Below are 12,255 nucleotides of genomic sequence, written 5' to 3' on the forward strand. Positions count from 1 at the left end.
GGTGTAGAAGACACACAGTGCAAACTAGAATTTCCTTTATAGGCTTGTTCCTGCAGGCCATACCCAGACACTGAAGCACCTCCCTTATAATACCTCCCTGGAAAAGAAGAACCTGCTAAAGAGCTGTTCTGGAAAAATTCAGTCACTGAGACAGGAAGGTAGTAAAAATGATTGGAAAATAGTTTGTGGCAAGATAGATAGACCTAAATAGCAAGTTGGGAATAGACTGGAGAAATAGAGGTAGAATTGAAGAAAACACAAAGGAACACATCCTCAGCTGGTGAAAACTTCACTAGCTGAGGATCTGCCAGTAGAAGTTGAGGAAAATTAAAGTGAAGTCTGTAGCCAGTACGCAGTATGCTGTTTTTTAGAAAATTGTTACGAAGGAAGGTAAATGAGATGCAACTTCAAGACAACATTACTACTGGAAATTTTCCTCATAGGGTCAATTTTATCGAGTGGTCTATCTTGGGAATTTGTTTAAAGTCCTGATTTAAAAAACAAACAAACCTGGGCACTACTTATTTTAGGTAACTACAACACTTAAAAATGTGATGTAACAAAAATGAAAGAAATGACCATTTTAAAAACAAAGTTTTAATGATTTAGAAATAAAACTTACCAACAGGGATGTGGAGTAGGAAAAAAGACCAGAGAAACAACAGGGTCTTCAGAAGAGGGATCTCTTCAGCAACCAAACACAAAGAAGTAATAATCAATCAATTATAATAATAACCCAATGAGATTTACTCCTAATATGGTCACAAGAAAATATACAATAATCTCATAGTTCCTCATACTCACACTCTTTCACATCATCGGTGTGTTTCAGACTTTACCCGAACAGTTATTTTGAAAATACTGTAAATTATTTACCAAAGAAAGTCACCTTTGTCCGGCTTGTACTCATCCATCCCTCCACGAACGCAAGTTGACGCCACACCATTCTATTTTGTTGCAAGCATGTTCTTTCCATTTCTGTCCAAAGAGTTTTGTCCTGGGATCAGCCCAGTGTGTTTTTGGTCTGCCCAGAGGTCACTTGAGGTGCCTGGGGATCCAGTCACTGATGCAGGTTGTCCATCTATTGTCTTGGCTGCGGATTACATGACACGCCCGTCTTTGCTTTGTGTCATACATTGCCTGCACTACTTTGGTCACCTGTGTATGTCTTATGATCTCCTAATTCGGTATATGATCACAGAGCGATATTTTACACATTCACCTTTCCATTGCTCTCTGGGTGACAGCGAATTTTTCTTCCTCCGCTTTTGTCATTGACCAGCATTCTGCTCCATATATCATTGCTGGCAGAACAGTGGAGTTAAACGGTTCTTTCCTTTCTTTATGGGCAGCTCATTGTCCGTTAGAGTCATCTTTATTTTGTTGAAACTTGCCCACCCTGCCTTTTGTCTCCTACTGCATTCCCCTTAGAATGAGTTGTCTCTGCTCAGCTGCTGACACAGGTAAATATATTTGTTGACCTCCTCGAGTTCTTTCCCATTTACAGTGGTGATTCCTTCTGCACAATGCTCATTCCATATCCACTTAGTCTTCGACATGTTCACTTCCAACCCGATATCGTGTGAAAGCCTTTGCAGTTGCTGCAATTTGTTCTCCAGTTCTGCTGGGTCCTTTACACAGTCATCAGTGAAGAGAAGATGTGTTAGCTGTTCTCCGTCAAGTCTGATTCCTTATTCCCAGTTCAATTTCTTGAACAGTAACTCAAATACTACTGCAAACAGCTTTGCTGAGATTGTGTTGCCTTGTCTGACTCCTCATGTATAGTAATAATACAGGGGACATTGAATAATATCTCTGTCAAGCAATTGCAGTTAATTTCTTCCAGCAGGTCGATGTACCTCAGGTTGATTCCGATTTCATTGAGCGTGTTGAGTACAGCATTCATCTCTACTGAGTCGAATGCTTTTTTGTAGTCGACAAATGCAATACACAGTGGTACTTTATATTCCTTGCATATTTCGATAAGCTGTTGAACTGAGTGGCTGTTATCAATTGTCGAATACCCTGAGCGGAAACCAGCTTGTTCTCTGCTTTCGTGCATTTCAAGATCCTTCTTAATCTGATTTGCGTATGATGCGGGTGAAGACTTTATACACTTGTGAGAGGAGTATGATTGGATAGTAGTTGCTCAGTTCTTCTGGATCACCTTTCTTCATCAATGGTATTGTTTTTGATATCTTCCATGCATCTGGAACACGCTTGCTATTGATGTAGATGGTGCACTGTTGTGCCAATGCTTTGAAGAGAGTATTCTTCTTCTGTTTTGAGATATTCCGGCCAAACATCATCCACTTCTGGACTCTTCCCTGTCTTTATGTTCTGAACTGAATATTCAGTTTCTTTCCACATAACGCCAGGAACTTCTTCTGTAACCTGCTGTCTTGACCGTGTACACTGGACATTGACATCCGAGGAGTAGAGGTCATTGTAGAATTTTGTACATATTTTGTTCATCTTGCTCCTTTCTGATGTCCATTCACCATTTTCATCTTTCAGCGCTGCTGGGATAATCTGTTTCAGCCTAACATCTCTTTCAACCTTCTTCAGACTCTCGTTCTTTTCGGACGCCTCTCTCAATTTCTTCTTTCTAAAGTCTTCATAGTCTTCTTTCATCTTTACACGGATTTCTTTGCATGGTGTTCTATAGTCTTCACCCATTTTTCCTTCTAATTTAATGTGCGCCCTCCTCACCATCAGATTCACAGTTTCCTTGCTGATCCTCTGCTTGCATTTCAGTGTTTTCACTGCCTTTGCCTTTTTAGCTGATGAGATTATCTGCGAGACAAACTCTTCGTAGTCCTCATCAATGTCCTTGTGGACCTTATACTCAAGGTCCATTTCACTTACTTCCTGTGCAAATACCTCCTCATTGAAGTGCCATTTTTGCTTTGGTTTCTGGCTTCTCTGAACTCAGTCTTCATAGACATTGTCAACACATAGTTTTGAGCACTATATATAATGGTCTGAGCCCATGAAAATGATTCGTTCTCTTATAGTCGCTACATCATTGAAGGTTCTTCTAGTATCCGTCATTACATAATCAGTCTGATTCAGTGTGACTCCAGCCAGGCTTTTACATGTCCAGTACTGATGCTGTTCTTTTTGAAATATCATGTTCATTGTGTAGAGATGGTTTGCCTCTGTGAATGCAACCAGACATGCTCTGTGATAATTTCTTAAACCCTTACCAAATTTTCCCACATACTTTTCTTTCTCATTTTCCTTTCCACCTACTACTGCATTGAAGTCCCCTTGGATAATTGTGTAGGTGGATCTTTTCTGCATTACCTCCTCCAGCTCTTCATAGAAATGTTCCATTTCTTCATCTTCCACTTGCTGCATGGGAGCATACACCTGAATAATTTTAATCATTTTCCTTTGTTTTGTTTGACGCATGAGAACTGCTATCCAGGGTGATATGATGTCACAGCTGACTATCCTTGGACCTCTTTCTTTCTTGACAATGAATCCAATGCCTCCAGTCCTTGCTCTATTGTTGAATGATCTTCCAAGGAAAGTATTCCTGAAAATTAGCCCTTCTCAGAAAACGGAGCCCTAACTTTGAAACTCCTAATATAACCAAAAGCATTTTTAAACATAGGTTTACAACCAAATGAGTAGGTAAAGAAAATGTAATGGGATGAGAAAGGATATTGTTCTGTATTCATAATACAGTTAGGTTGAAGTGGGATTGTTCATCTGTTGTAAATATATGATTTAAAACATATAAAAGAGAATATAAAATTAATAAAGTACAAGGTGATTCCTTAGTTTATATTGTACCAAGATCTTCAGGCATGTGTGATGACTTCAGTTAAGAAAAAAACAGTGAGAAGAATGAGCATTTTTCCTATGTTGTAGATATGCATTTCTGGGGCTCCTATTAAGCCGATTCTGCACAGCAGGTGTTACAGTGGATCAAGGCTATCAATAGCACAAAGAGGAGTCACCCCAGCCCAACTGTTGATCAATAGAAACTGAACAGACTTCCTGGCTATACAACTATGGAACCAGCTCTCCTTTTCAGGAGGTAATTTCCTTTCAATAGCAACAGCAGAATACAGATTTTTAGGTCAAGATTTTCATAAATGGGTTTCTAAATTTAGACTATTAAGTGGCTTGATTTCTTAAAGCACAGAGCTGTTCCCACTGAAGTTATTTAGCTGAAGGGTTAAGACATGTGGCAAGGCATGTGGCAAGGCATTTTTAGTGATGGTCACTGACTTTAGAATGCACCCATGCCAGTGTCACAGAGCCTGTTATTTACTGTTTTTTTTAAACCATCCAGGCATGCTCTGTCTAAAGTCTCTCTGTTTTCCCTGGCTTTTCCTGGAGGGTTGGGCTTAGGGGTCTAGGTGGGAAGAGTGGATTCACAGGCTTTTTCTGAATTTTCAGCCAGTATAATTTTCCTGTGTTCTGTACAGTTTGTGCTTTCAGTTAAGTCTACTGAAATGTAACCTGCACCTCACACTTTGTAGTTAAACCACAGCAGGAAAAACACAAATATAACCAGGAACAATGATCCTTGATACGAAATACATCAGCGCTATTGTAATGAGCTCCAGGTACAAACTCCATACGGTTACTAAGTGCTGAAAAAATAAGGTTTTAAAAATAGCAAAATTATTAACTATCTGAGGTCAAATAAATGTTTAGTTCATTTAATGTGTTTGTAGGAGTATAATCCAAGACTGAGTTTAGAATTAACACATTTAAATACCATTACAGTAAAAGTAGTTTGAGATAAACTCTTGTAAGAACTAAGAATGGTGAGAACACAGGATGTGTTGTAATTTTTAATAATTACATAAAAATGGACACTCTTCAAATGATCCTTGTTTTCTGAAAACCCTATTAGTTCACTGAAGGCTTTTCTTTTGTCTCTTCATGCAGCTTCTTTTATAAACTGAGCCAGCCTCTCAAAAGCCTAAAATAAAACAACAAAGACCAGTAACATTATTTTAAGAAAAAAATAATTTCTTTAGAAAAGAGAGACTAGTACTAATTTTATCCTACTGAATCTAATCCTTTGGGATATGCTGAGGGAACTCAGCTCTGGCAGGTTGAGGTCCAGTGTTAGCAAGAAATTCAAAGTGCTAAATATGAAGTCTGATGACTCATACTCATATATGTGCATAATAATCCCACCTGACTAAAATAGAACCTTTTTTATCCGTGCTTAAGTGCTTTGTTGAATAGGAATGGATTTAACTGTGGTCTTAAGTGCTTTGTTATATTGGAGTCTGTGTCCTTTCATTAAGAGCCTAGGTAAACTGAGGAGCATGTCACTAGAAGATAGATTGAATAAGGATGGCAGGACTAAGACCTCAGTGAAATAAGAATATTCACATGACAAGCAATTTTAATGTAATTGATGTATTATTTGAGAATAATAACTTGAATATTATTATTTGAGAATAAAAACTGTAATGCTAAACTTAGTGATAATACAGCATACTCTATTGTGCATTCCTTTGCTGTGTAGCAAAAGGAAATATGCAGGATTTGTAGACAGTGTGATGAAGTTGGAACTCGGAAAGATGGGACCAAGAGACTAGTTGATTAGATTCATTCATAGATTAAGGTCAGAAGGGACCATTATGGTCATCTAGTCTGACCTCCTGCACAATGCAGGCCACAGAATCTCACCCACCCACTCCTGTAACAAACCCCTAACCTATGTCTGAGTTATTGAAGTCCTCAAACCGTGGTTTAAAGACCTCAAGGTGCAGAGAATCCTCCAGCAAGTGACCCGTGCTCCATGCTGCGGAGGAAGGCAAAAAACCTCCAGGGCCTCTGCCAATCTTCCCTGGAGGAAAATTCCTTCCCGACCCCAAATATGGCGATCAGTTAAACCCTGAGCATGTGGGCAAGACTCACCAGCCAGCACCCAGGAAAGAATTCTCTGTAGTAACTCAGATTCCACCCCATCAAACATCCCATCACAGACCATTGGGCATATTTACCTGCTAATAATCAAAGATCAATTAATTGCCAAAATTAGGCTATCCCATCATACCATCCCCTCCATAAACTTATCAAGCTTAGTCTTGAAGCCAGATATGTCTTTTGCCCCCACTACTCCCCTTGGAAGGCTGTTCCAGAACTTCACTTCTCTAATGGTTAGAAACCTTCATCTAACCTCAAGTCTAAACTTCCTAGTGTCCAGTTTATATCCATTTGTTCTTGTGTCCACATTGGTACTAAGCTTAAATAATTCCTCTCCCTCCCTGATATTTATCCCTCTGATATATTTATAAAGAGCAATCATATCTCCCATCAGCCTTCTTTTGGTTAGGCTAAACAAGCCAAGCTCTTTCAATCTCCTTTCATAAGGTAGGTTTTCCATTCCTGGGATCATCCTAGTAGCCCTTCCCTGTACCTGTTCCAGTTTGAATCCATCCTTCTTAAACATGGGAGACCAGAACTGCACACAATATTCCAGATGAGGTCTCACCAGTGCCTTGTATAATGGTACTAACACCTCCTTATCTCTACTGGAAATACCTCGCCTGATGTATCCCAAGACTGCGTTAACTTTTTTCACGGCCATATCACATTGGCGGCTCATAATCATCCTGTGATCAACCAATACTCTGAGATCCTTCTCCTCCTCTGTTACTTCCAACTGATGTGTTCCCAATTTATAACCAAAATTCTTGTTATTAATCCCTCAGTGCATGACCTTACACTTTTCACTATTAAATTTTATCCTATTACTATTATATTTTGGCCATGCCTCACTGATTTGGTTACATTTCCTGTTTGCCTGCTTATCTTTACTTCTATCCCACCTAATTTTTCTCCTGGTTCATCCTACTGTGTAAACTAGATAGCTGCTTAATCCTTGGGTTGGCTGTGGTCTGAGTAAGTAGTTTTAGAGAGCTCTCTTTGTAAATATTGAAAAGCTGCCTAATCACAAATGTTGCTGCTAGATGTTACAATGTGATACTTGCCTGTGCTCAGGGACTAACTGGAGTTGAAGATGGGAATCCGAGAATTGCTACTGATTTGTAAATTCACCAGATACATACTGTGAATTAACCTACCCAGATGAGATTTGGACACCAGTCATCAGGAGGAAAGTTATGTCAATCAAGTAAAAGCGAAACTTTGCAGCAGTTTCTGTCAACATGTGCATGTAACTTCTGTTAATACGAAGGGGAATTACATGCACATCCCAAAAATCAACTCTAACTTGTAACTATTGCACCAATGGACCTGTTTAACATTGAGATTTCAAACCTATGAGAAAAAATTCATCAGGCATAATGCTGTGCAATAGATAGTTGCAAATTTTACCTTGGCAGGAAAAAAGCGAGAGAAAAAGAGGGCTGCAAGCCAGAATGCTGTCTGAATGTGAACACCTTCATATGAACAACAAAATCAGATTAATCTGTTCATCTTGGTGCTGCTAAGCAGGGTAAACTGCACTCGCCTGATCTGTCTGCTCTTGAGAAGGGAGAGAAAGAAACTCTCACACACAAATTGGGCTCTGAGCTACTAGTGTTATATACTTGCTCAGAGAACAGCAGCATCTAAGAAAAAAGATAATACTGGTATTTTGGAAGCTTAACACAACTCTTTTTTCTCATGATTTCACTCTTTTTGGTTCCATGTTTTGAGCCTATTGCTCATGCTAATATCCCAACTCATTTTAAAATCATAGTTCACCCAAATCTAATGTGGGTCTATGCTCCTACACTGCTCTTCCCCTAACTATGAACCAGTTGTTGCACATTGCCACAGTTGAGAGAATTTTTTAAAAATGACTGCAGGTCACCTTGAATTATGCTGACACTCTGAAGGAATCTACATCTTTGGAAGCTCATCTGGAATCTACATTAACTCTGGGCTAGCTGACTAAGAGGCATTAGATCTCTAGGGCCAATCTTTAAAAACTCAGGCCTCTCTCTCAAAAGTGAGTGGACGTTCAGACTAGAATATGTATTCATGAAACAACCATTTGCATTTTCAAATTGGGTAAATATTCATACACAGACATATTTGTGCACACAAATACATGCTTTTCATATGCAATACACTATCTTTTGCATATGCATTTTGGAGCTCAGGTTTTGAAAGTTTGTCCCTAAGAAGGGCTAAAAGGCTCTCTTGGTTTATCTTTTACAGCTGGAGAAAGGTTTGGTCTAAAGTGATAGAAATAAAACACAGTTAATTGGGTACCAGGTGAAGTAAATAATTGTCTGCATAAAAAACTCCTTCATCTGGCCTTAGCTAGGGTCCAATAATTCGCAATGACATCATTTGTTTGTTAAAGGGTGTAAAAAAAGTAATCTCCTAAAGGGTCATTGCTTATACCTGCCTGAACAAGTTGGAGCTGGGGTCTAAGTACCCTTGGCTTTAGCCCATTTGTAAGTATCTTGATCAAATGCTTATAAATGTTTTGTTACCTTGGATGTAGTAAACTGCTTAATTATTTAGGCTTTTCGGGCATGTTTAGAGCAATTGTATAAATATCATTTGGCCTTTGGATTTAACAAAGGACTTTATGGTTAAATTACCATCCTGGTAGTATCCTGCATAATAAATAATAATAATTCCAACAAGAGGAAATTCAGAATATTAGTACTTTTTTGTTTCTTTTGAGGTATAACTTTATCACTCAATCCTTCTCTGAGATACCTACGCATGGACCATGAAGGTGATAGCACATTAACCACAGAATTCTGCTGCAGCTGCCAATAGAAATCAGGAAGATACTTTTTAAAAACAAAACAAAACTTTATTATCTGCTTTGTCCATACAGGTTAAAGAGTATAAAACAATTAAATTAAAAAACCATTGAGAAGGGCACTGTGTTGCTAACAAATAAAATGTCATTTATTGTATCAGAATGCTTCATAGTATGGCTCTATGATCCGGACATTGGTTACTGCTACATCAAGGCTCAACTGGCAAAAGTGGGATACTTCAAGCTGTTTTAAGTATCTTTAAATGATTGTAGTATCACCCCATCAAATGATTTTTAACTAGCTTTATTGCAAATTAAAAATATTTTGATTCAAATGATGCAGTCTGGATCTTTTGGACTATTCAAAACAATGAAAGTGATTTTTGCTTTTATTACTATGATTAGACTGTTTTTTGTCTAATATAACATGACAAACTCAGCAACCTCTCCTTGAGGCCCCACTGACAACCACTCCCAAAGATACCCTAAACATTACTTTTCATAACCACCACCTTCTGATAAGCTTAGCGGACACTGCCCAGCTTCCTACATGTATAATTTTTAAAGTAAAGGGGTGCCAATTTTCTCTAAAATAAATAGATTATCTTATTTTAGTACCTTACATTTTCCCTGTACTACTTTACACTTCATGATAAGGAATATCTTAGCAGACAGTGAGGTTATCTAACTGCAAATCTTTAGTTATCTAAAGCTGAGGTTCCCAACTGTGGTCTGTGGGCTTCTGGTGGTGTGTGGACCAATCTCTGGTTGCATGTGGCTCAAACTTGGAAGGTGCTGAACACTCTGGGCCAATCCAGCAAAGCACTTCAATTATTTCACTGAAAATCAGTGGTCTAAGTCAAGTCATAGTGCTGCTGGCCCTCTTCCTTGATTCCAGCTGCTAAATTACATAAGCGACAGCTAGAAATACATGAAATACCTTTGCACTATTACTTTTTCATGTAAACAATATATGAAGCTGCTGTAGGGATTTGATGTAATAGCAAATGGGAGGGAAGACAGGCTGAACAATTGTGTAGAAGGTGCGAAGGCCAAGAGACGATCTTTCTGTTATGGGCCAGCCACACTGCGAAAAGTTTGAGAACCCCTGATTTAAAGGGACTGTGTGTATCACAGTATATTGATATAAAGGAAAGTTACATTGGCATAACTACAATTCTCAGGGGTGTGAAAAATCCACACCACTGAGAGACATAGTTAAACCATCCTAACCTTTGGTATAGACAGCACTAGTCAATGGAGGAATTCTTCTGTTGACCCAGCTACCGCCTCTCTGAGTTAGCCATGTCCCCTCGTCAAGGGATTAGGGATCAAAGGATCGCAGACTAGAGCCTTGTTAGGAAGCTCTCAGCCTTGCATAGCACACAGCCCCCCCAAACAGACCAGACAATAAACTTCAATCAGGAATGCAGCCCAGTCTCATTTCTCAGTGACCAGAAACCCTAAGATTTCCCTGGCATAGTAACCACCTCCTAACCTTGAAAATCAGCCAGTTCCTAGTTGACATCCATTTGGGAATTAGTTTCCAGAGAGTTAAAGCACCACAACAGGGACTCTTAATAGCCAGGATATCTGTTTTTTAGTGTCTGTTCACCAGTGTGTATTGAGCTAGTGCTAATAAGATTTACTTGCACCAATGGAGAGGAGAATATACGGAACCCCACAGCAGGTACAGCTTTGCATGCTACAGTGTTCCTTATACAGCATTCTTAAGCTGACTTTACCCAGGAAAGAATATTAGACAAGGATTCGCTCATCAACATCCAGGGAAAGAAATATTGGTGCTAATGGATTAAAAAGTAGAGAGTAATTTAGCAACGTGTCAATTTGGTACCAACAAAACATCACTAGTCTACTTTCATCAGCTGAAGAAACAACAAATACTAAATGACAATGATCACTTCTACAGAATGCCAAAAGTCTGTCACTGGAAGAGCTCTTCCCAAGGAAAGTGAGTGGCAAGCCAATATCAATAATTTTTAAATGGTTATTGACTGAAAAATAAGCCAGATAATATTTGTTTATCAGGTGTTTGATAGAGTAGCAAATTTAACATTATACACCAAGAATGTCAATACACTACAGAGAGAGAGATCGGCCGTATAACGTTCTATAGCTCTGCATCCTGTGAGTAAGTCAGCTTTTAAAATGGCTAATCTTTAGATAGAAGATGCTATGTGACTGTCAGTATTTAGCACAGTTATTATTCATTTGTCAAAGCACTTTATTTTTACTCTCGTGTTTCAAATTGAGCAGAAACAAAGCACCTTCTCATTTGCACCTGTAAAGAAATTTTTCAGGGCTTCTGGAATAATACCCCACTGGTCCCAGAGAACACTGACAATGTTACCACACAATAGTCTTAGCTGTTGAAGAAAGAAAACATACAAGATACAAAACTCAATCAGACATAGTGAATGATTCCATCAGACCCGATAATTTAGACATGTGCTGTAACATTGGATTGATTTCAAATTTAGGGGCCATTGTCACAGTTTGGTCACAGAGATCCCCTTGGGGCTGTCACCTGATGTGCTGAAATTACCTCTGAGCCCGTTTCCCCTGCTAGCTTGGGACTCCAGAACCCTGTCTTGTTGAGCCAGACATGCTAGCCTACTGCAACACAGACCCAGTGTCTGGGCCATGCCCCCAAAGCTGCAGACTTTCATAGAATATCAGGGTTGGAAGGGACCTCAGGAGGTCATCTAGTCCAACCCCCTGCTCAAGGCAGGACCAATCCCCAGACAGATTTTTGCCCCAGATCCCTAAATGGCCTCCTCAGAGATTGAACTCACAACTCTGGGTTTAACAGGATCAAACCACTGAGCTATCCAACAGCTCAGCAGCTTACCTCTCCAGCACCCAGACACCCAGTTCCCAATGGGATCCAAACCCCAAATAAATCCGTTTTACTTTGTATAAAGCTTATACAGGGTTAATTTATAAATTGTTTGTCCTCTATATCACCAATAGAGAGATATGCACAGCAATTTGCTCCCCCAGATATTAATCACTTACTCTGGGTTTCTTAATAAACAAAAGTGATTTTATTAAGTATAAAAAGTAGGATTTAAGTGGTTTCAAGTAATAACAGACAGAACAAAGTAAGTCACCAAGCAAAGTAAAGCAAAAACATGCAAGTCTATGCCTAATACATTAAGAAACTGATTACAGGTACTATCTCACCCTCAGAGATGTTCCAATAAGCTTCTTACACAGACTTTCACTCTTTCCTAGTCTGGGCCCAATCCTTTCCCCTGACACACTCCTTTTTAGTTTGAGCAGGCATCTCAGGTAGTAAGCAGGGGTTTTCTCATGACTGGACACCTCTTTGTCCTGCTCCAGCCTCTTTTATAGCTTTGGCACAAGGCAGGAATCTTTTATCTCTCTGAGTCTCCACCTCTCCTGCTAAATGGAAAAGTACCAGATTTAAGATGGATTTCATTATCAGGTGACATGGTCACATATCACTGTAAGACCCCTCATCTCCATTCCCCAGGGGCTGGGCCACACGTACA

This window comes from Mauremys reevesii, linkage group 5, assembly GCF_016161935.1.
Source record: "Mauremys reevesii isolate NIE-2019 linkage group 5, ASM1616193v1, whole genome shotgun sequence".
In the NCBI taxonomy this organism is placed as follows: domain Eukaryota; kingdom Metazoa; phylum Chordata; order Testudines; family Geoemydidae; genus Mauremys; species Mauremys reevesii.